Below are 23,759 nucleotides of genomic sequence, written 5' to 3' on the forward strand. Positions count from 1 at the left end.
ACACACCTCACAAGCAGCATGCCCAGTTTGGTCTTGATTCCTCGAAAGGAACCGACAAGCAAAACTGTCTGTTTTTATAGTTTTCTATATACTTTTTTAATTTTTTTAACGATTTTATTTATTTGTTAAAGAGACAGAGAGCATGAGCAGGGGGAGTGAGAGAGGGGGAAGCAGGATCCCCACTGAGCAATCGAAACTATAAGCCTAATACATAACTAATGTGAAAATCAGATACATTTATTTGTACAAAAAAATAGAGAAAAAAATATTGTGGAGACCACCAGCAAAAAAAAAAAAAAAACAAGAATGGGGCACTTGGGTGGCTCAGTGGGTTAAGCCTCTGCCTTCGGCTCAGGTCATGATCTCAGGGTCCTGGGATCGAACCCTGCATCGGGCTCTTTGCTCACAGGGAGCCTGCTTCCCCCTCTCTCTCTGCCTGCCTCTCTGCCTGCTTGTGATCTCTCTCTCTGTCCAATAAATAAATAACATATTTTTTAAAATTAAAAAAAGAAACTTGAGAAAATACATGTAAAATTTAAATATATTTATCTTCCGTATACACACACTTATGTCATTTATTCTGTGTGAATGATGTCTGTGTCTTTGGTTTTCAAAAACCCGTGAATAGGTGTCACTACTCATTTCGGCAGTGATTACCATGTACACATGTACACGTGCCTCATGTGTGTAAATAGATGTGTTGGTGCCCTTAAGAACGCTCAGAGGGAAGTTTTCCCTGTATATTGCGTGTGGGTGTGTGTATGTGTAATTACACAGATCCGAGAATTGTGTCATAGTTTGCATGATTGGGTGGACCAAAGACGTGCCATAAATGTGTCTGGTTCTTCTGTGGACAGATGTCCATTGGATATGTCCGTCGGCAGCCACTGTATTTAATGTGCAAGGGATAACATCCGAGAAGCCTGTATTTCTAGTCCGTTCCCCAGGGCCCTTTCAACTACTGGCCGGGAGTCTTAGATGCAGTCAGTTCCTGTGAGACCTTCCTCCCGGGGTGGACCACAGGGCCATTTAAGGGAAGGTGATACACCCGGAGTTCGCTATGGGTTTGATGATACAGCTTCACACCCCAGAATGCGTTATATTAAAAATCGGATCGTCGTTCACGCACAGTGCTCGTGAGCCGTGAAAAGGGCATGGTGATCAAAAACCATACGTGACTGAAAGCCCCTACCTGGAAACCACTTGGAAATTTCCATCTTTTTTTCTTTCTTTGTTTGGTGCCTGTCCGTGTTAACGTACTAATTGCGGGGTGGGGGGCTTTCCCCACGTGGGTTTCTTTGCTGCCCAAGAAGATTCGTTGTGATCACCAGGAAAGGTCTTGAGATGAGATGGTTGAGCATTTCTAGGGTTTATGAGCATGGTGGGTGGTTTGCTGGAGAAGAGCCAGGCACCTCCTGGATGTACAAGGAGGCACACGGCAGCTAGAGTGCTGGGTTGCTGTGGATCATGGAGCCCGGCCCCACGCCCTCTCCTCCCCACACGGCAAAGACGAGAACCTTCTGTGAGCGCCACGTAGCTGGTCCGGTTGCCTGATTTGCATGGAGATGTTTCTTCCTTGATTCAAGGCCCTAATGACCAAGCCTGGGTCTTCACGTTCGGTCTTGGAGAATGAGTCTTTGCTTGCTGATCCCTGAATGACTGCCTCGCACCCTAGTTCTGGGGGAGTCGAGGATTTTCCGGCAGCATTCTCACCGTCGGGCTCTTCCTCTGTAGAGTCCGGAGTGAGAAGGCGTACCCAGTTTTGGCTTGAGGGTTCCCTTGTGATGCCGCTGATGGTCAGTCCCATTCGAGGGCTGTCAGACACCAGCTAGGTTCAGCACTGAACAACTTCCTTAAGTACCTACGTGAATTAATAAAACAAACCCTCTTTTCATGACCCCAAAGGAGAGTGGTTTACATAGTTCCATCGAGTGAAATATTTTCGCTTCCATACACTAAAATCTTCCAACAATGAGGACCTACTGAAATGCAAGGCATCATGCCCTGGCCTGTGGTCCCTAATCCATACGTTTCCCTGGAACACAGTGTCCTCCCTTCCCCGCAGAGGAGCGGGCTGCTGCTCGCAGAGCGTGAGTGCTTTTCCGAGGTCCCACAGCGAGCCAGTACCAGACTCAGAGCTGGATTCCTATCTGTCTGCCTCCAAGTCCTCCTTCCTCTTTCTAAGATTAATCATTTTGGGGGGATATTTATCATCCTAAGATGCTAAGTTGAAAGCATTGGGAGAGGGGCAAAGAAATAAAGGGGGAGGGGGATCTTTGATGTAGGTAGCCTGGATCCCTGTGGGTTCGGCGGCCCTGTAGCAGGATGCAGGAGACGGGAGGGGTTTGTGAAGGGTTTCTTTGCACTGCGTCCTGCCCACACCTCGAGAGTGCTGAGCTCCTGTCTGTACCCTGGCCCAGAGAGGAGGGTGCGGTGAGACTCCTTACAAAGATCTGATTGTGCATCTCTGGGCACCAGGGGCTGGCGCCTGATGAGACTGGGCTGGGCCATGAAGGAGAAAACCAGAAGCTCCTCTCCCCATGCAACCCTCCCGGGACTACCAAAACGATGCTTTTGCTGGTGGGGGACACACCCGGGAATTCAAGCGGTTTGAGAATAACCCTAGACGTTGCATTCCGACTTAATAGTGATCAGAGGCTGGAAGCATCCTGGGACATGCTAGAATTTGGACCACGAACTTATAAACCTTCTCTCCAACAGATAGGTTTTATAGCGATCCCAGAAGACCACGGGTCACCTTGTGATGATGCCTCCGTCCTCCTCCTTGAGGATAAAATATTTCTTTAGGTTTTGATGCACAAGCATCTGGGGTTAAAGTGAAAAATATGAAATACGTTGGCCCCACTATGTTATATATTAATTATCTGAGTGCCTACCAGCCGCCAGAGGCACACAAAATCATTAAAAATGAGAAATGTTTTATTTATAGATGTAGACTAAAGAAAAGGAAGACGCAGTGTGGTTTTACCTTTGTTTCTTTTTTCCTAAATGAAACACAATGGACCACATAAGGGGAAATAGGAAAAGAGAAAAATCTGGGAAGTTCGCGTTTTCCCCCCCAGGGCTGTGATTCCCAGCCCGGGCGGGCGTAGGAGCAGAGACTCCCTGCGCGTGTCCTCACAGTGGATGGCGGGCGTGCCTGCCTGCGGGCCGCCCACGGAGCTGCGCCGTGTCCTTGCTCACCGCCTAACCCCCGGTGTTGACAAGAAAGAATTCCTCGGGGCCCTGGGTGCTGTGTAGGTAGGCGTTAAGTCACCTAACAGACAGGCTGGGAGGGCTCGCGGGCCACAGGCTAGCCCCAGGGCATTCAAAAACCGTCCCTGCGCTGTGGGCCTCGTCCCCAGGCCTCAGGGCTAGAATACAGCACGTCAGCACACGTCCGCCCCTCAACCCCCTTCCCACTGGGAGAGTCCCGCCCTCCATCTGCACCAACACCTGCTCTGCTTTCTGTGCACACTGACGTGGACATTTCAGCATGCACAGCGAATGCTCAGTGCATGTCCAGTGTTTGTAGTTTTTTTGTGTGTTTTGTTTTTTTTTTTTTAATTTTTCCCCACCCCACTGAGCACACTGACAGGTGAGCAAAGGTCGCAGTGAAGCCCTGGAATCTGACACCCGTCTCGCGAGGACGGATAGCGACCTTGTGATTACCGTGCTCAGTTCAGGAAGTGCATGTTCCCTCTGATTTAGAAGTCAACCATGCAGGGCGTGAGGAAGGACCAAGGGGACGCATCCAATCACTTAAATAACTTTTTTATGATGGATTCGTCAATCAGCCCGTGATGACTCCGTGGCCGAGGAGGGACTGTGGGAGCTTGCTGGGCCGTCTCATCATTATTCACGCCCCGGGAGCTTTGGGCTGGGTGCTGTCCAGCATGCTTCCTTGAAAAGCTGTGTGAGATCCCTGGAGGGAGGGTATCCTGTCTGAGTCTCCTGGCGAACACCCTGGCGGAAAGCCCCGTAGGAACTGGTGAGTTGGGTTAAGTTTTTGTCGTTGCTACTCTGATGTTGAGATAAGTGTTCAGCCGCCGGCGACCGGGGAATAGTCAGTCTGGTGTTCCTGGTTCAAACGAAATCCCAGAGTTTCTTTTGCTGCCTCGTTCTGCAACACTGGAACAGCTTGCGGGGAGAGAGTTAATTCAAGAAGTTTTATCGAGCTACGTCTTAGCTGCGGGAGACAGCATTTTCAGGCATCTTCTGGGGGAATAATGAAACTGTGGACCTTGCTACCTGTTGCGTGACATTTAAAAACAAACAAGCAAACAAACGAAACCCTGTAGAACCACCTAGAAGAAATTACTCTGTTTTCATTGGTTCCTTTGCCCTGAAACAGGGAGGTCTTTTTCGGGGGAAGAAAGCGATTGCCAGTCTTTCTTTCATTCTGGATTAAAGTGGTAGTTGGAAAACACACGCTGCATGCAAAGAACAAGGGAGAGCCCAGAGGCAAGAAACCCAAGAGGAAATGAGCAAATACAGAGATGCGTTTTGTGCTATAGTTTACTTAGAAGGGAAATTGAATTAACTTTGTGTATCGAAATACGAGGAGCAGTGCTTCCCAGTTAGACAGAATGAACACACAAGTTTCTGCATCAAGCGTACGCCAGGAAATGGTGCTATTATCCTAAGCTACCGACTCATGCTTTTCCTAAGGAGTAAATTTGAGACAGAATTTCTGGCAGTTCTCTTTTCTTAACTTTTTGAAATTTTCTTGAGATATCTGGGGATGCCTGGGTGGCTCGGTCGGTTAAGCGTCTGCCTTCAGTTTAGGCCCTGATCCCAGGATCCTGGGATCGGGTCTCTCCTCGGGCTCCCTGCCACGGGGTGGGGAGGGGGGGCATGAAGTCTGCTTCTCCCTCTCCCTCTGCTGCACTCGCTCGCTCTCCACCAAATGAAGAAATAAAACCTTGAACAAAATAACTTTTTTGGAAATATTTATTTTTCACTTTAAGCGTACAGATCCAAGATCTGTCAGGAACCCCTGAACCAGAACACGCGTGATCCTCCCAGTTGGCAGATATGTGGCTCGGCCGGCCACGCTGGGGTTGCTCCCTGTAGTGTTGGACACTGGGTTGGGCTGTGGAGGCTGTCTTCCCAAAGGGGCAGGGTTAAGCCAGGACTGTTCCCCGGCTCAGAAATGGACCACTCTTTGTTCTGAAAATGTGTATCGCTTCCAGGAGATAAGCATCCGGGAGACTGTGACCTTTGTCATGCGTGGCATACATAATGTAGCAATCATGAGCCTGCCAAATGGGTGGTTGGCTGGTTGGTTGGTTTTGCAAAGAGAGATGCTAAGGCATGTGAATAATCCCTCCCACACGAACCCTCGGTGCTATCTATCGTGCTATCTCGCTATCCTTCAAGTGAACGATCCTAGTTAATTAAGATGTCAAGTGCTTGCTTGCTTCTTATCTGGGTATCCACATTTTTTCTTTTAAGATTTATTTATTTGAGAGGGAGAGAGGGAGAAGGTGGGGAGGAACAGAAGGCTAGAGTCTCCAGCAGACTCCCTGGTGTGCACGGAGCCCGACCCCGGACTCCATCCCATGACCTGAGCCGAAACCGAGAGTGGGATGTTCAGCCGACGGTGCCCCTGGACGTCCATCTTTCACCTGTGCATGGATTCCCTCCTCTGAGCTGACCCTTGAGGACCGAGTTGGAGGGATGATAAAAAGAATTGTGTTTGGGGATGATGTCGCTAAAAACGGTGAAACTCCAGCGGAGCGATGATCCTGTTTTATGGTCGTTTACGATAGGCGCTCTGTGTCTCAGCCGATACGTGAGGGTACCTGACAGGTCGTCCCCATGAATTGGGGTCTGCCGTGCCATTAATATTGGCCAACTGCGAAACTGCCCCGTTTTCATTTATAACGAGATTATAACCTAACAGCTGATGATGTCGCGATCCAGGAATGTAAGGGCTTTCCGTGCATGCCGAAAACAAAACAAAACGAAGATACAAGGGCTCCTTCCATTTGCACTTAAAACCGAGCAGTGAATGTCAGGCGTTCCTTAAAGGGCTGATTAAAGTAAACATTCAAAGTTTGCAGGTACACGTGCAAAGACTGTGTTCTCCAGACCACTCTCCAGGTTGACTATTTTGTTTGTATCTTGTCCTCTCATTTAAATTCCTGCCTTCTTTGGAAATGAACCCTGTAAAACTTGGTCGCTGAGTCAACAAGCCCTTACCTAGCACCCTTGGGAGTCAGGTAATGAACGATTCTGCGGTGACGAAACACAAGACCCGTCTTCCCTCCAGGCAGACACTCCGTGAAAATAGTGCAGGTGCCAATGTCAATAATAATTAAGTGTTTACGATGAGGAGGAGGAGGAGGTACAGGGCAGAGGCTCACACCAGGCAAATTCACTGTAGCGCCTTTGACTTTCCACTCATAGGAAGCACGGAAGTGAGACGGAGGGGGTCGGGGGTTCCTCGGAGCGGTTCCAGGACCGGGGGAGGTCTCACCCGGAGACGGACGCAGCCTTGGGATGTCCTCGGTGACAAGTGATTTGTCTGCCCCAGCACTGGAAGCTTCGTTGCTGTAGGGACCGACCTGAGTTTGCGGGATGTGGACACTTTACCCAGTAGATGCCCCAGCACACAGCCGCCTGCACAACTGTCTGCAGACGTTCCAAGTGTTGCCTGGGGAGGAGAAGCCGCTCCCCCGGGTAGAGTCGCCGAGTTGGCGTGGAGATCAGCCTCGTCACCTCTTCTCAGCTGTTTGCCAGGCTTCCAGGAAGCTCGTTGGTGGTGCTGGAGGTTGTCGCAGCTGGTCTGACCTGGGTCACTCTTGGGCACGGGTTTCCTGTGTCCCTGATTGCCCCCCCATCGCAAGGGAAGTACAAGCTTACACAAGGTCAGGTGGCTTAGCCCGCATCCTTTGCAGCATGGACAGGCTTCCTCGCTGTCTGGCGTCTTGACTCTTTTCCTTTTTTTTTAATTCCTTTTTTTTTTTTAAAGATTTTATTTATTGATTTGAGAGAGACACAGCATACGAGTTGGGGAGGGGCAGAGGGAGGAGCAGACTCCACGCTGAACCGGGAGGCCGATGCGGGGCTTGATCCCAGGACCCCAGGACCATGACCTGTACTAAAGTCAGACGCTTAACCCACTGAGCCACCCAGGCACCCCAAGACTCCTTTCCAAGTGCTCCCTTCTGCATTAGAGATCTGCAGCTCTTTGTTCATAACCAACAGGAACAAAGGAAAAAAAAGGATTGGAAAACACAATTTTTGGGGTGGCTTATTTTGGGCAGTTCTGCATCAGCAGTATATAAAGCGATAAAGCTGAACACTGTTTATTCATCCCACGGAATGCAAACAGTCATTCTGTTTTGCTGCAGAACTATTCCTCTGAGTGATGACAGGCTGCAGTGCATAACTTTGTCCTGGGGTGTTTACAGGGCGCATGACTGACCCGCCGTGGTGTTCTTCCGTTCATGTGTGTCTGTGTGGTACGTACCGAGACAGTCCTTCGGCGATGTGTACGTCATTACATTGTGTGCCTCACACTTAATGTGTCATTTTATCAATTATAGGTCAGTAAAACCGGCATAGATATCTGACAGTCAATAAAACTGGAATAGAGTTGTACAGATGTGTCCAAGTTTTACTGACTTATAATTGACCTCCAATATCTCATCAGCTTAGAAAATATGTGTATATCTGTATATATATATGTCTCATCAGTTTAGAAATATGTATATTTATATATAATGATTTGATATAAATATATGTGTGTATGTATGCATATACATATACGTATATGTATATGTATATATATGTATATATACATGTGCATGTATATATACATATATACACATATACATATATGTATACATATACATATATGTATATACATATATGTATATGTGTATATATGTATATATACATGCACATGTATATGTATACATATATACACACACACACATATATACACTTGATTTGATACATATCATGAGGACTTGATACATATTGCAAAGTGATCACCACGGGAAGTATCCTTAACATCTGCCACCTCAAGAAGTTGTAAGTATCTGTTTCTTGGAATGGTTAAGAGATATATAATACAATGAGTACAGTTGTATAGAAAACAGCCGTGCTCCTTAGGAGTGTCAAAGACTGTCCTGGGGGCAGCTCAGTTTTGCAGCCGTCTCTGCATGGTTTTCATAAATTGATTTAAAAAATTTTTTAAATTACCTCCTAAAAGAACAACAAAAAAATTTTTTTTGAATTCTGAAACACAGTTGGCCCCCAAAGTTTGCATTTCGAGACTGTGGGGCTGGGTTTGTCATCGTAAGCAGGGAACGGTTCGTTTTGAGCTTGCGCTGACTTTGAACCGTCTAACGATGGTCGTACCAGGTGGTTTTTTCTTTTTTTCCCCATTTAGAGCATCCCTTCAGGCGTGCTGTCTACTACTTCAAACCTCATGATTTTTTGTAAACTCTGCAGGCTTTCTGATAAGGTGGGAATAGTCAGAAACCTATATTCAGCTGGAAAAGTGGGGCCGACCTTCTGTGTCCTTTGGTCGGCATGCCCAATGAGAAGCAGCTTCTGACCCTTCTCCCCAAGCCGCATACCTAGGAGCAAAGACTGCTTACTCAGACCTAGCGAGGATCCTCATGGCCCCACCTGGGATCCCAAGGCTGGCAGACTCCCTCAGCAGTGTGTCTTGACTTTTGAAAGGCCAGACGTTTGATTCTGTTAAGCACAAATCCCAAGTCCGTTTTCAGTTAGTGAGGAAGTCGGTGCAGTTTGGTGAGCCCGTGGACGTCTAGATCAGGCTTTCTCAGGCTGGGCACCGTCCATATTTGGGCTGGACAATTCTGTGTTATGGGTGGGTTTTGCACGTTGTGGGATGTTCAGCTGCAACCTTGGACTCTGTCCAGGAGATGCCAATAGCACCCTCTCAATTGGGTGAGGGTGTCTCTAGACATGTCTGTACTGGCTGATGAGCCCTCTTTTACAGGTGTGAAAAACAGACCCATTTATTTATTTGAAAGAGAAAGAGAAAGAGAGTGAGCGTGAAAGAGAGAGCAGAAGACGGGGGGAGAGGCCAAGGGAGAAGGAGAAGCAGGCTCCTCGCTGAGCAGGAAGCCCGATGTGTGACCTGATCCCAGGACCCTGGGATCATGACCTGAGCTGAAGGGAGACACTTCACCCACTGAGAACCCAGGAGTCCCCATGTTCTATAGATGCGTCAGGGTCGTCAAGAGACTTTCTGCCCCCACCGTTTTGTCACACACCACACGCAGGACTCATCCATGGGGTGTCAGAAGCCATCTGCTTCCTGGACGTCCTGGGCCGTATCAAATAATTCCCATGTCACGAGGCCGACTCACGACAGACAGCACCATGCAGTGGATTGCTGGGCCTTCGGGTTGCAAATTAGTCCAAGTGACAAGTTCAGTCATCCAGGAGGTTATAATAGCAGGTGTCTAGAGCTGGGTGCGTGACTCAGGAGGCCTTAGGTTGCAAGTTACAAACTCATGGCCGCCCCACTCATAAATAAACTTCAGCTTTGGTATCTCTTTTTAATGTTTTGTTTTTTAATTGGGGTGAAATTCACATAGCATACAAATAGCCGTTGTAAGGACGTAGTTCAGAGGCATTTACTTCATTCCAGTTCTAGAACTTTCTACGACATTCCCCCAAACCCCCATTCCCTCTGCCCGCAGGGCTTGCTAACCACAGACGTCTGTATATTTGCTTATCAAGGACATTTCCTGTAAACGAAGTCCTACACTGTGTGGTCTTTTGTGACTGCCTTTTCCCCCACCGCATCGCATTTTTGGGGTTCATCCATACGGTGACAGGTCTCAGGACTTCATTCAACTTTATGGCAGAATTCTCTTCTATTTTATGGATAGAAAGGGATTTTCTAGTTCCATGTGCGGGAAGGTCACAGAATCAGAGGAAAAGCTGCGAGATTCCGGGCTGGATTTTGTAAGACTGATTGACGTGAGCCGTAGCTGCCGTTTCTGGCTGCCGATGGAGGCTGACCACTGGATCTGAGCACAGTTGGTATTGCACCCTGGTTAAATTCTGTCGTGTTATCACTATTTTGTGTATGTTTGGACATGAATTACTGTCGTGGTTAATTTCCATTGCTGCCCAGCAAATTCCCACAAATGTCATGGCTCGCAATACTGCCCCCCGATTATGTCACAGTATCCGCTGTAGGTGAGGTGTGTGGACGTGGCTTACTTCGGTCCTCTGCTCAGGGTCTTACAAGGCTGCATCAAAGCTTTGCCTGGGATTGCGTTGGCTGGACCTTGGGATCGTCCTCCAAGCCCCTCACTCAGGGCGTTGGCCAATCTAGTTCCTTGTGATTATAGGACTGAAGCCCTTAGCTCCCAGGGACGGTTGGTCCCTGTGGGCATTTCATACCATGAGAGTTTCATTAAGGCCTGCCGGAAAAGGTCTCTTTTTTTTTGGAATCTGCTTTCAGCAACTCGTCTGATTAGGCCAGCCCCACCCACGATAAAGTCCCTTTTGGTTAGCATAGAGTCAGCCAGTCAGGGGCCTCCATCACACAGGCAACATCCCCTTGCTTTTGTCATATCCTGTGTTAGGAGGACATCACGGGTCCCCTCACTGTCAAGAGGAGAAGGTCTCACAAAGGTGTGGGTACCAGGGGCCGAAAGCAGAGGCTATCTTAGAATTCTGTCCTCAACGGGGAAGGGGGGTGGCGTGGAGCTGGAGGCCTAAATAACATGTAGAAAAACGTGTGTTCCAGGAACCAAATGAGCTAGTTACCAGCACACATTTGGAGTCGTCTGTGCCAAGGTTGTCAGTACTGGTGGTCATTAGCTCATGTTAACACCATTTATTTTCATTTGCTGATAATGAAAGGATGGGGGGCCTGATACATGGTGGGTTCTTCCACGGTGTAAGGCCAGCATCTGTTCTTGCCCATCCCAGAGCTGTCCCCATCCTGCTCAGGAGACATGCCTGGGGACTGGCGGGCCCTCTGGAAAGGTGCAGTGATCAGGTAGCACCCTTCTGTGGGGCAGGCTTGATGAGGTTTCCGGGGACTCCCCCTGGCTCTCCCTTCGTGCAGGGGACCCCCCCCCCCCAGCATCCGGCCTGCACCGCCCTGGTTAGCCCGGGAGCTTATGTACCATCTCACGGGGCCATGTACTAGGACGGACTTTCTCACTGATTAGGAATTCTTATGTGAACACCCCCTACCCCGGTGTCACCCCTCCATCGGTCCTTGTCCTGAATGTCCACTGCAACATAGGCTCATGTCCCTCAGCCAGGGAGGGGGAGGGGGTCTCCCAACCCCACCTGCTGTAGCCTAGAACCCTACCTCCACTCACACTAGGGGTTCAGCCCTTGTGCACGTCTCAATTTGAGGATGTAAATTCATGAGATCAGTATTGGTAGCAGAAGGCAGGGTGGGTATGGTTTTTCTTTCTTCTTTTTTTTTTTAATTTTTTAAAAAATTTATTTGACAGACAGAGATCACAAGCAGGCAGAGAGAGAGGAAGGGAATCAGGCTCATCACTGAGCAGAGAGCCCCACGCGGGGCTCGATCCCAGAACCCTGGGATCATGACCTGAGCCGAAGGCAGAGGCTTTAACCCACTGAGCCACCCAGGCGCCCCTGGTTTTACTTTTAAATAAGCTTCAGCTTCAATACATCTTCAAGGGTTTTTTTTATTGGGGTGAAATTCACATAACGTACAATTAACCATGGTAAATAGTGGAACTCAGGGACATTTCGTGTATTCAGTCGCTGCCTATCTGGTTCTGGTACTTTGTAAGTCATTCCCCCAAACCCCATCCCCGCTCCCCTCGGCCCTTGGTGACCACAGGTGTCGCTTCCGTCTCTGTGCGTTTGGAAATTCTGGACATTCGGCAGAAACCGAGTCACCTGCTATGTGAGCTTTTGTGACTGGCTTCTCCGGGAGCATGCACCTTGTGTTCGAGGTGCATCTGTGCTGGAGCGTATGATATTTTGTTGCACTTGATGGCTGAATCATAGTCTTGTCTGGATACATTGTATTAAGTCTCTGCACTGATCTGTGCACAGACCGTTGGATGGTTTGCAGCTTTTGGCTGCTGTGCATAGTGCTGTTTGCACGTGGGTGTGCAGATGCCCTTTTCTGATCCCACTTTCAGTGGCCAGAGGTGTCCACTCGGAAGCAGAATCGGCGGGTCCCATGGTGGGTCTGCGTGCCTCTGAGCTATCCCCGTGCCGGTGGCCACCGCAGCTTTTCGTAGCTGTTCCGTGTCAGGTCCTCCTCTCAGAGAACCTCATCTGTTGTGCTGAGCAGCCCCAGGAGGCAGAATTACAGTGTCTCCTGTCTGAACTTGTGTTGAGGAGGCTTGTGTTCCGCTGTGAACGGGCCACTGGCAAACCCTCAGCATTTATTACGAGCACTGCTAGGACTTGTTTCTGTCTGCCCTGCGGCTTATTAGAGGGCAGGAGCCAAGGCGTCATGAATGGGACTGGGAGTTCCAGGAAACGGGCACGGATGGGCAGGACCGCACGCTTCCTAGCTCGTGAAGGGACGCAGCAGCCTCGCGCAGGCCCGGGGGTCCAGGTGGGCCATCCAGACCCATGCCACGGCGGCCACCGTTGGGACCACCTTCGGGTAGCTCCCTTCCCAGGCTTAAAAATCCATGAGGGCCGTGCCCAGTCCCGCGGCGGGCTGGCCTTCCGGGACGGTGCTGCGTTTCCATGATGGTGAGTAGGAAAGTCGAATCAGCCATGGGACCAGGAGCCAACAGGGTCCAGCCGCGACCCACTGCCCTCCTGCCAGTTCTCCAAGCTGGGTCACCTTTCTTCGGATGTCACACCCCTCCCCCCGCGGTGTGTCACCCCCGCCTTTGGGGACAGAACCAGTGCACCGTCGCCGTAAGAATATTCAAGCTCCCCGTTCCTCGGGGCCGTTAGGTTTCGGCTCACTGTCCTCATTGACATCCCACTCTGACGCCCGTCTCCTCGCCTTGATACAGCTGCATCCAGCTGACAAATGAGGATATGAGGGATTTTATTAGACATAATAGCCGAGAAGTGGCTGAGTGACTAATTACAAATTATCCTCAGCAAATAGTGCTCCTGGCCACTGCCCAGCCAGTAATTAGGCCATGAAACAGCTCCCGGTACAGTGCGGTATGCGGCACGTCCACGGGAACCTAATTATAAATCTGATGGGATCCACTGTGGGCATCAATACTGGTGACTCCTGGGGCCTTCTGTAAAGAAGTACACAAAGTCCCCACGGTCCCAGCTGCCCTCGACCGTACCTGCCATGCAGGGTTTTCCAGCGGAGACGCTAGTCCTGCGATACTCATTTAAGTCGTGCGTTTCACATTTGCATCTTTTAGACCGAGTGAACCTTGTGTGTAAAATAACACGTGCAGTGTAATTATTTCGACTTGGTTCAAGGGCTGACGGAAGGTGGGGGGTGAACGTAATTTTGATCTGTGATCACTGAATGTTAAGGATACTTGGAATCACATTGTGATCCCTTGCGGTGTGGCCAACCGTTATTAGCTATATTCGTAGAATTAGGATCCCCCCCCCTTTTTTTTAAACAGGCCTGTAGCGTCCTCGTGCAGGGATCCTCCCCCGAGAGGGTTTTCCCTACGGCACACGCTTTGTCATGTGCTCACAGGCACCATCATCTCACACGGGCAGCACATCTCGTTTCTGGCAGGGATCCGTACCGCTGCCTGTTCCCGGCGTGTTACAAGAACAGAGGTCCTGGACTGGGATTTCTCTCGGGGTGGTTGGAAGCCGAAGCTGACGGGTCATTGCAGCACTCGTAAAAAGCGTGTTCAGAAACAGAGCTCTCTGTCCCTTTTCCGTGCATGATATAGGAAGAATCAAACTTAAGTAAATTCAACCGGGAAGAATGGACACTTCCGACAGCCTTTTGATAATAAAAATGCGCGTTGATTAAAAAACTTCTACCATGACCAGGTTATCATCTGGAAGATGTTCTTCTTTCTTTGGCCATCTCCCTAAAACCCGTGACTTTGGGGTGGCTGGGGTATGGACATTGGGGAAGGTATGTGCCATGGTGAGTGCTGTAAAGTGTGTGAGCCTGACGATTCACGGACCTGTACCCCTGGGGCTAATCATACATTATATGTTAATAAAAATAATTAAAAATTTAAAAAAACATGACTTTGGGCTTTCCACAAACTGTGAGAGCATTGGGTGCCCGTCTTTGGAAGAGGGGTGATGAACAGCACCCGCCTGCCCCCAGATGTCTGTACTCCCTTTCTTTTTTTCTTTTTTTTTCTTTTTAATTTTTTTATTTTAATAAACATATAATGTATTTTTATCCCCAGGGGTACAGGTCTGTGAATCGCCAGGTTTACACATTTCACAACACTCATCATAGCACATACCCTCCCCAATGTCCATTTCCCCACCACCCTCTCCCGTCCCCCCTCCCCCCGGCAACCCTCAGTCTGTTTTTTGAGATTGACTCTTTTATGGTTTGTCTCCCTCCCAATGCCATCTTTTCATTTTTTCTTTTCCTACCTCCCCCCAACCCCCCCACATTGCATCTCCACTTCCTCATATCAAAGAGATCATATGACAGTTGTCTTTCTCCAATTGACTTATTTCGCTAAGCATGATACCCTCTAGTTCCATCCACATCGTCGCAAATGGCAAGATGTCATGTCTTTTGATGGCTGCATAGTATTCCATTGTGTATATATACCACTTCTTCTTTATCCATTCATCTGTTGATGGACATCTAGGCTCTTTCCACAGTTTGGCTATTGTGGACATTGCTGCTATAAACATTCGGGTGCACATGCCCCTTCGAAGCACCACGTTTGTATCTTTAGGATATATACCCAGGAGTGCAATTGCTGGGTCATAGGGTAGCTCTAGTTTCAGTTTTTTGAGGAACCTCCACACTGTTTTCCAGAGTGGTTGCACCAGCTTGCATTCCCACCAGCAGTGTAGGAGGGTTCCCCTCTCTCCGCATCCTCGCCAGCATCTGTCATTTCTTGACTTGTTAATTTTAGCCATTCTGGCTGGTGTGAGGTGGTATCTCATGGTGGTTTTGATTTGTATTTCCCTGATGCTGAGTGATGTGGAGCACTTTTTCATGTGTCTTTTGCCCATCTGGATGTCTTCTTTGCAGAAATGTCTGTTCATGTCCTCTGCCCATTTCTTGACTGGATTATTTGTTCTTTGGGTATTGAGTTTGCTAAGCTCTTTATAGATTTTGGATACTAGCCCTTTATCTGATATGTCGTTTGCAAATATCTTCTCCCATTCTGTCAGTTGTCTTTTGGTTTTGTTAACTGTTTCCTTTGCTGTGCAAAAGCTTTTGACCTTGATGAAATCCCAATAGTTCATTTTTGCCCTTGCTTCTGTTGCCTTTGGCGATGTTCCTAGGAAGAAGTTGCTGCGGTTGAGGTCAAAGAGGTTGCTGCCTGCGTTCTCCTCAAGGATTTTGATAGATTCCTGTCTCACATTGAGGTCCTTCATCCATTTTGAGTCTATTTTCGTATGTGGTGTAAGGAAATAGTCCAATTTCATTTTTCTGCATGTGGCTGTCCAATTTTCCCAGCACCATTTGTTGAAGAGACTGTCTTTTTTCCATTGGACATTCCTTCCCGCTTTGTCGAAGAGTAGTTGACCATAGAGTTGAGGGTCTATTTCTGGGCTCTCTATTCTGTTCCATTGGTCTATATGTCTGTTTTTGTGCTAGTACCATACTGTCTTGATGATGACAGCTTTGTAATAGAGCTTGAAGTCTGGAATTGTGATGCCACCGACTTTGGCTTTCTTTTTTAATATTCCTTTCCCTATTCGAGGTCTTTTCTGGTTCCATATAAATTTTAGGATTATTTGTTCTATTTCTTTGAAAAAAATGGATGGGATTTTGATAGGGATTGCATTAAAAGCGTAGATGGCTTTAGGTAGAATAGACATTTTCACAATATTTGTTCTTCCAATCCATGAGCATGGAACATTTTTCCATTTCTTTGTGTCTTCCTCAGTTTCTTTCATGAGTACTTTATAGTTTTCTGAGTATAGATTCTTTGCCTCTTTGGTTAGATTTATTCCTAGGTATCCTACGGTTTTGGGTGCGATTGTAAATGGGACTGACTCCTCAATTTCTCTTTCTTCTGTCTTGTTGTTAGTGTAAAGAAATGCGACTGATTTCTGTGCATTGACTTTATATCCTGACACTTTACTGAATTCCTGTATAAGTTCTAGCAGTTTTGGAGTGGAGCCTTTTGGGTTTTCCACATATAGTATCATATCATCTGCAAAGAGTGATAGTTTGACTTCTTCTATGCCATTTTGGATGCCTTTAATTTCTTTTTGTTGTCTGATTGCTGAAGCTAGGTCTTCTAGTACTGTGTTGAACAGCAGTGGTGATAACGACATCCCTGCCGTGTTCCTGACCTTAGGGGAAAAGCTTTCAGTTTTTCTCCATTGAGAATCATATTTGCGGTGTGTTTTTCATAGATGGCTTTGATAATATTGAGGTATGTGCCTTCTGTCCCTACACTTTGAAGAGTTTTAATCAGGAAGGGATGCTGCACTTTGTCAAACGCTTTTTCAGCATCTATTGAGAGTATCATATGGTTCTTACTCTTTCTTTTATTAATGTATTGTATCACATTGATGGATTTGCAGATGTTGAACCAACCTTGCAGCCCGGGAATAAATCCCACTTGGTCGTGGTGAATAATCCTTTTAATGTACTGTTGGATCCTATTGGCCAGTATTTTGGTGAGAATTTTCGCATCTGTGTTCATCAAGGATATTGGTCTGTAATTCTCTTTTTTGGTGGGATCCTTGTCTGGTTTTGGGATCAAGGTGATGCTGGCCTCATAGAATGAGTTTGGAAGTTTTCCTTCCATTTCTATTTTTTGGAACAGTTTCAGGAGAATAGGAATTAATTCTTCTTTAAATGTTTGGTAGAATTCCCCTAGGAAGCCATCTGGTCCTGGGCTTTTGTTTGTTTGGAGATTTTTGATGACTGTTTCAATCTCCTTACTGGTTATGGGTCTGTTCAGGTTTTCTATTTCTTCCTGGTTCAGTTGTGGTAGTTTATATGTCTCTAGAAATGTATCCATTTCTTCCAGGTTGTCAAATTTGTTGGCGTAGAGTTGCTCATAGTATGTTCTTATAATTGTTTGTATTTCTTTGGTGTTGGTTGTGATCTCTCCTCTTTCATTCATGATTTTATTTATTTGCATCCTTTCTCTTTTCTTTTTGATAAGTCTGGCCAGGGGCTTATCAATCTTATTAATTCTTTCAAAGAACCAGCTCCTAGTTTTGTTGATTTGTTCTATTGTTTTTTTAGTTTCTATTTCATTGATTTCTGCTCTGATCTTTATGATTTCTCTTCTCCTGCTGGGTTTAGGCTTTCTTTGTTGTTCTCTCTCCAGCTCCTTTAGGTGTAGGGTTAGGTTGTGTATTTGAGACCTTTCTTGTTTCTTGAGAAAGGCTTGCACCGCTATATATTTTCCTCTCAGGACTGCCTTTGTTGTGTCCCACAGATTTTGAACTGTTGTGTTTTCATTATCATTTGTTTCCATGAATTTTTTCAATTCTTCTTTAATTTCCTGGTTGACCCATTCATTTTTTAGAAGGATGCTGTTTAGTCTCCATGTATTTGCGTTCTTTCCAAATTTCCTCTTGTGATTGAGTTCGAGCTTCAGAGCATTGTGGTCTGAAAATATGCAGGGAATGATCTCAATCTTTTGGTACCGATTGAGACCTGATTTATGACCCAGGATGTGGTCTATTCTGGAGAATGTTCCATGTGCACTAGAGAAGAATGTATATTCTGTTGCTTTGGGATGGAATGTTCTGAATAGATCTGTGATGTCCATCTGGTCCAGTGTGTCATTTAAGGCCTTTATTTCCTTGTTGATCTTTTGCTTAGATGATCTGTCCGTTTCAGTGAGGGGAGTGTTAAAGTCCCCTGCTATTATTGTATTACTGTCGATGTATTTCTTTGATTTTGTTATTAGTTGGTTTATATAGTTGGCTGCTCCCATGTTAGGGGCATAGATATTTAAGATTGTTAGATGTTCTTGTTGGACAGACCCTTTGAGTATGATATAGTGTCCTTCCTCATCTCTTATTAGAGTCTTTGGCTTAAAATCTAATTGATCTGATATAAGGATTGCCACCCCAGCTTTCTTCTGATGTCCATTAGCATGGTACATTGTTTCCCACCCCCTCACTTTAAATCTGGAGGTGTCTTTGGGTCTAAAATGAGTTTCTTTTAGGCAGCATATTGATGGGTTTTGTTTTTTTATCCATTCTGATACCCTGTGTCTTTTGGTTGGGGCATTTAGCCCATTAACATTCAGAGTAACTATTGAGAGTTATTTATTGAGAGTTATTTATTGAGAGGAATTTAGTGCCATTGTATTGCCCGTAAGGTGACGGTTACTGTATATTGTCTCTGTTCCTTTCCGATCTACTACTTTTAGGGTCTCTCTTTGCTTAGAGGACCCCTTTCAATATTTCCTGTAGAGCTGGTTTGGTGTTTGCAAATTCTTTCAGCTTTTGTTTGTCCCGGAAGCTCTTTATCTCTCCTTCTATTTTCAATGATAGCCTAGCCGGATATAGTATTCTTGGCTGCATGTTTTTCTCGTTTAGTGCTCTGAATATATCATGCCAGTTCTTTCTGGCCTGCCAGGTCTCTGTGGATAGGTCCACTGCCAATCTAATGTTTTTACCCTTGTATGTTACAGACTTCTTTTCCCGGGCTGCTTTCATGATTTTCTCTTTGTCGCTAAGACTTGTAAATATTACTATCAGGTGACGAGGTGTGGACCTATTTTTATTGATTTTGAGGGGCGTTCTTAGCATCTCCTGGATTTTGATGTTTGTTCCCTTTGCCATATTAGGGAAATTCTCTCCAATAATTGTCTCCAATATACCTTCTGCTCCCCTCTCTCTTTCTTCTTCTTCTGGAATCCCAATTATTCTAATGTTGTGTCGTCTTATGGTGTCACTTATCTCTCGAATTCTCCCCTCGTGGTCCAGTATTTGTTTGTCTCTCTTTTGCTCAGCTTCTTTATTCTCTGTCATTTGGTCTTCTATGTCACTAATTCTTTCTTCTGCCTCATTTATCCTGGCAGTGAGAGCTTCCATTTTTGATTGCACCTCATTAATAGCTTTTTTGATTTCAACTTGGTTAGATTTTAGTTCTTTTATTTCTCCAGAAAGGGCTTTTATCTCTCCGGAGAGGGTTTCTCTAATATCTTCTATGCCTTTTTCGAGCCTGGCTAGAACCTTGAGAATCGTCATTCTGAACTCTAGATCTGTCATGTTACCAATGTCCGTATTGATTAGGTCTCCAGCCTTCGGTACGGCCTCTTGTTCTTTTTTTTGAGGTGAGTTTTTCCACCTTGTCATTTTGTCCAGATAAGATTTCCTTTCTCCTCCTCTGGAATTCCGCTGTTCTTGGTGACTGAAGTTGGTCTTGGCTGGGTTTCTTGTTGATCTTCTGGGGGAGGGGCCTGTTGTAGTGATTCTCAAGTGTCTTTGCCGCAGGCGGAATTGCACTGCCCTTGCCAGGGGCCGGGCTAAGTCATCCGCTCGGGTTCGCTTTTGGGAGCTTTTGTTCCCTGAGCGCTTTCCGTAGAGTCCGGAGGACGGGAATGAAGATGGCGGCCGCCCAGTCTCGGGAGGAGCCGAGAGTTTGGGGTTCCGCTCCTCAGTGTGCCCTTAGAGAAAAGAGCCCAACCTCCCCGCCTCCCTGGCTTGCGGTCACGCCTTAAGGAAAGCAGTCAGTTGCTGGAGCCTGGAGAAAAGCGCCCGGTCGCTTTCGTCTCCGTGGCCTCTGGCCGCACTCCGAGCCCACCCAGCCTGCGACCGGCACAAGGTAACCCCGGGCTGAGCGCTCAGTCCTCGGCTCTGTCGCTGTAGCCGGCTTCCCCGCTCCAATACCTGCGAGCTCCGCGGCCCTCAGACACCCCCGGTCCTTCCGTGACCCCGCGGGACCTGGGGTTATGCTGACCCCGCCTGGGTTTCCCCCCGGTTTAGCTCCTGGAGCGATGTCTCCCAGTGGAGCCGACTTTTAAAGGTCCCGATTTTGTTCTCCGCCGCTTGCCGGGTGCCGGCCCCTCCCCCCGGGGTCTATCTTCCCGTCGCTTTGGATTCACTTCTCCGCAGGTCCTACCTTTCCCAAAGTGATTAATTTTCTGTTTCTAGAATTGTTGCTCTTCTTCTCTTCGATTTCCCGTTGGATTTGTAGGTGTTCACAATGGTTAGATAAGCTGTCTAGCTGATCTCCTGCTACCCGATGTCGTCTCAGCTGCTACTTCTCCGCCATCTTGACTCCTCCCTCTGTAGTCCCTTTAAACAGCCATGCCCTCGCCGTCCATGGATGCTCAGAGTTAGAATGCCTCCCAGAAGCCGCACACTTTGCTGAACGTGGGCCTGAGCCACTTGCCTGGAGCATTGCCTCCTTTCTCGGTCCTGTCATTTACTCTGTGCGTCATACACTTTGCTTTTCTGTTTCTGTCCTCACCTTGATGACTCCTCTGCTGAGGCCTTGGCCTCTCCCAGCCATGTTGGTTCTCTGGCCGAGCTGTGGTGCCTGCAGGAGACCCTGGTGGAGCTCTTTCCAAACGGATGCGTCTCCCAGCTTCTTCCTCTCCTCCTGGTGTCCTAGGAAGCTGCCCGCTCAGCTTGTAGGTCCACTGGGCAGAGCCTTTGCACCTTCACCTCCTCACCGTGAAGAGCAAATTAGACTGTGTGTGTGGGAGCATCCGTTGTAAGAGGTAGGCGAAGCTAGTAGGGCAACAATGTCCAAATTCTCATTGCAAGAGTAGGTCTCCTAAAGCAGGTGAGACGCAGGGCTGTAGACCTCCAGAGACATCGAGACAATGTGCACTCGTGTCTGCACATTCACACGTCGCAGAAAGAGAGTAAGAATCGGACAAAATCCAACTCTTATGCCGTTCACCGGGCCCATGAGGACGACCGCTCGTCTAAATGGATGTATTTGTTTCAACAAATGCACTCTGTCTTCTTACTTTTCTTTTAGTTGGTGAAATGGGTGCCTACAGGGTGGTGGCACGTTTTCCATAGCATTTTAATTCACCCACTCGTACGATTCAGTGGTTTTTACCAGATTACCAAGTCACGTGAGCTCCCGTGGTCGGTTTAAGAACATGGTCACCACCCCAGAGAGACGCTCAGTGCCCTCTTCCCCAGCCCATTACCATCCCCTGCCTGAGCAGCTGTTCTCGGAGGCACATTTTTCTAGCTTTCCTCCGATTCCTTGGAACCCACGGCACAGGAATGTTGCCCTCGGGATGTTGAAACTCACCCACTTACATCGCTCTATGGCATGACCCTATGATCATTGTCCGAGAAAGACCCAGAACTCAGTCACTCAGGCGTGAGCACGTGAAAGGTCTGCGTGCCGCGTGTCCCTGTGCCCCTGCTCGGAATGTGTGCCTCTCGTCAGCCTGCACGTGAAATCGCATAACCTCTCTTTTGCCGCTCTTCCGGGTTTCTCCTTCTCTCCCTGGTTATTTCCCAAGGAAATGCGTCTGGCTTTCTTTCCTGCGCTCGGGCCCTTTAGACTGATTATCCCTCAAGCTAGCCAACGCACCCATCAATGAGACCTCTGTGACTTGTACAACTCCGACTGTTGTCGTCTTAACAGATGCACGATTTTTTCAAAATGCACAGTTAATAATAAGGGTGGGGGAAAGGCACTGGCTGTAGGCAAACAGCACCGTTGTAAATAAAACCCGAGACTTTCAATCTTGACATGGGATCATGCTGGAGGATTTTCAAGAACAAAAATGCAGGATGATGTGATTGGGGACAGTAGACCAGCAGGTCTGATCTAGACAATGAGTAATGGGTTCTTGCCGACGCATCACAAAATCGGCAGAGAAGCCTGATCTGTTGGTGACCTGGGACTTCAGCGAGTGGACGTCCGCTGGGAGTCCTGCCCAGTGAAAAGCTGAATATGTGGTAAACTCTTTTCTTTCTGGAAACTTCATGCTGCAGATAAAATATTGCTCTGAAATTGGCCGTGGTAAACAAGGAGGAATCGGTCAGCGAGGGGCAAGCGATGCTATCCTCGGCAAGACCATTCTCTTTTAAAATCTGTAATCGTCAATGACCCACGTACTTTGTCCGGCCGGTGCCCTGGGGCTTAGAGTCCTTTAGAGAAAAATACAGATGTTTTCTCCTGGCCGGGGACTCTGAAACACAATGACTCAAGTGTTAGGAAGTACTCAAACAGGATTGTCTGCCATTAAAATCACAAAACCATAAAGGGTCCAGCATGAGGAGTTAAAGAAAGCAGGATGCAGGATGGCCACAAACCCAGACTTTGAAAGGCAATGCAAGTGAGGTCAGGGAAGACGGAGACAATCATGAAATGAATGGCTTCCCTTCCCCATAGAGGGTCAGGAAGATCAAAACCCTGAACACACTGGTCGAAATACTCCCTTGGTGGTCTGCGGTCTACCTTGATTGAATTTCCACGCCCTTGGACAGAACAGCACTCCCACTGCATCAGTCCTATGGGAAGCCTGGGTGTTTGCCATGTTTAGGTCAGAAATCCTAAAATCAAGGTGTTGGCCCCTTCTCTGGGGGAGATGCTGTTTCCTGGTCTTTTCCAGCTTCTAGAAGCCACCTGCATTCGTAGCTCGAAACCCCTTCCTCATTTCCTCTAGCCTGTTATTTCCTTCCTCATGTCCCCTTCTCTGACTCTGCTCCAACTACCTCTCTTTTCATAAAGACTCCAGTGATGACGCTGGCCTGAGATCATCCAGGACCATCTCCCCATCTCGAACTCCTTACCTTTATCACACCTGCAAAGTCCCTCTTGCTATGTAAGATGACATTCACCTATTCATAGGGAAGAAGGTGTGGCCATCATTGGGTTTCACTGATGGAGGTTGTAAAAATAGACCTTGGGGCACCAGGGTGGCTCGATCAGTTAAACGTCTGACTCTTGATTTCGGCTCCGGTCATAATCTCAGAGGCATGAGATCGAGCCCTGAGTCAGGCTCTGTGCTCAGTGGGGAGTCTGCTTGAGGTTCTCTCTCTCCCCATGCCCCCTAGCGGGTGTGCATGCACACACACTCTCTCGCAAATAAATAAATAAAAATTAGACTAGACCTTGATTAGTTTTCCGTGGGTCTATCACTTAGCTATTTACGCGTTCAGGAGTCCATTAACAACCAACTCTCGTTGCTTGCTAAAAGGAAATTATTGTGTAAGAAATACCTGTGTGTCCACGGACAGGTAGTGCAAAAGTTCACTTTTCCTGCCGTCTCTTCCTGCATTGATCTTAGACAAAAGAGACATTTTTCTCGGGTCAGTGTTCTTGACCCCATTCAGGGACATCTAGGGGTGCAAAGAGAGATAAAGGTTTACTGTAAATGGATTCATTCTAACAATGCAAAAACCTTTCAAATGAGAATGTTCATCATCATGGGACGTTATCAAAAAAAATTTTTTTTTAGCTACTAGAGCATCAGTGCTAAAAAGAACTAACTCTATTCAGTGACCTTGTCTTTGGGTGTTTGTTTTATGATTTTTAATGGAGCTGAATTTGGGGGAGGGAGAGATACTTTGTTGGAGGTCCAATGAGGGGAGTTTCAGTGCGGGCCACTTTTCCTAAACTGCATGGTCCCGGCAGGTGCAGCTGGGGCATCACATGGCTGGGACACCACCTGGCTGGGGCATCACCTGGCTGGGGCGTCTGGGTCTATTGGTTTTCCCCTCACCGCTATTGCCTC

The 23,759-nt window shown here is 47.5% G+C and overlaps 1 protein-coding gene across 3 annotated transcripts in view; it reads left to right on the top strand.

Annotated features, from left to right (window-relative positions):
• The first annotated feature begins 3,721 nt into the window (after positions 1-3,721).
• STS (steroid sulfatase) overlaps positions 3,722-23,759 on the top strand; it is a 468,425-nt gene continuing 448,387 nt past the window's right edge. For all 3 annotated transcript variants that reach the window (XM_080795177.1, XM_080795178.1, XM_080795176.1), the window contains exon 1: positions 3,722-3,991. The gene's annotated coding sequence lies outside the window, so the exon portion shown is untranslated. The remainder of the gene's footprint in view (positions 3,992-23,759) is intronic.

Source organism: Martes martes (assembly GCF_963455335.1).
Source record: "Martes martes genome assembly, chromosome: X".
NCBI classification, from domain to species: domain Eukaryota; kingdom Metazoa; phylum Chordata; class Mammalia; order Carnivora; family Mustelidae; genus Martes; species Martes martes.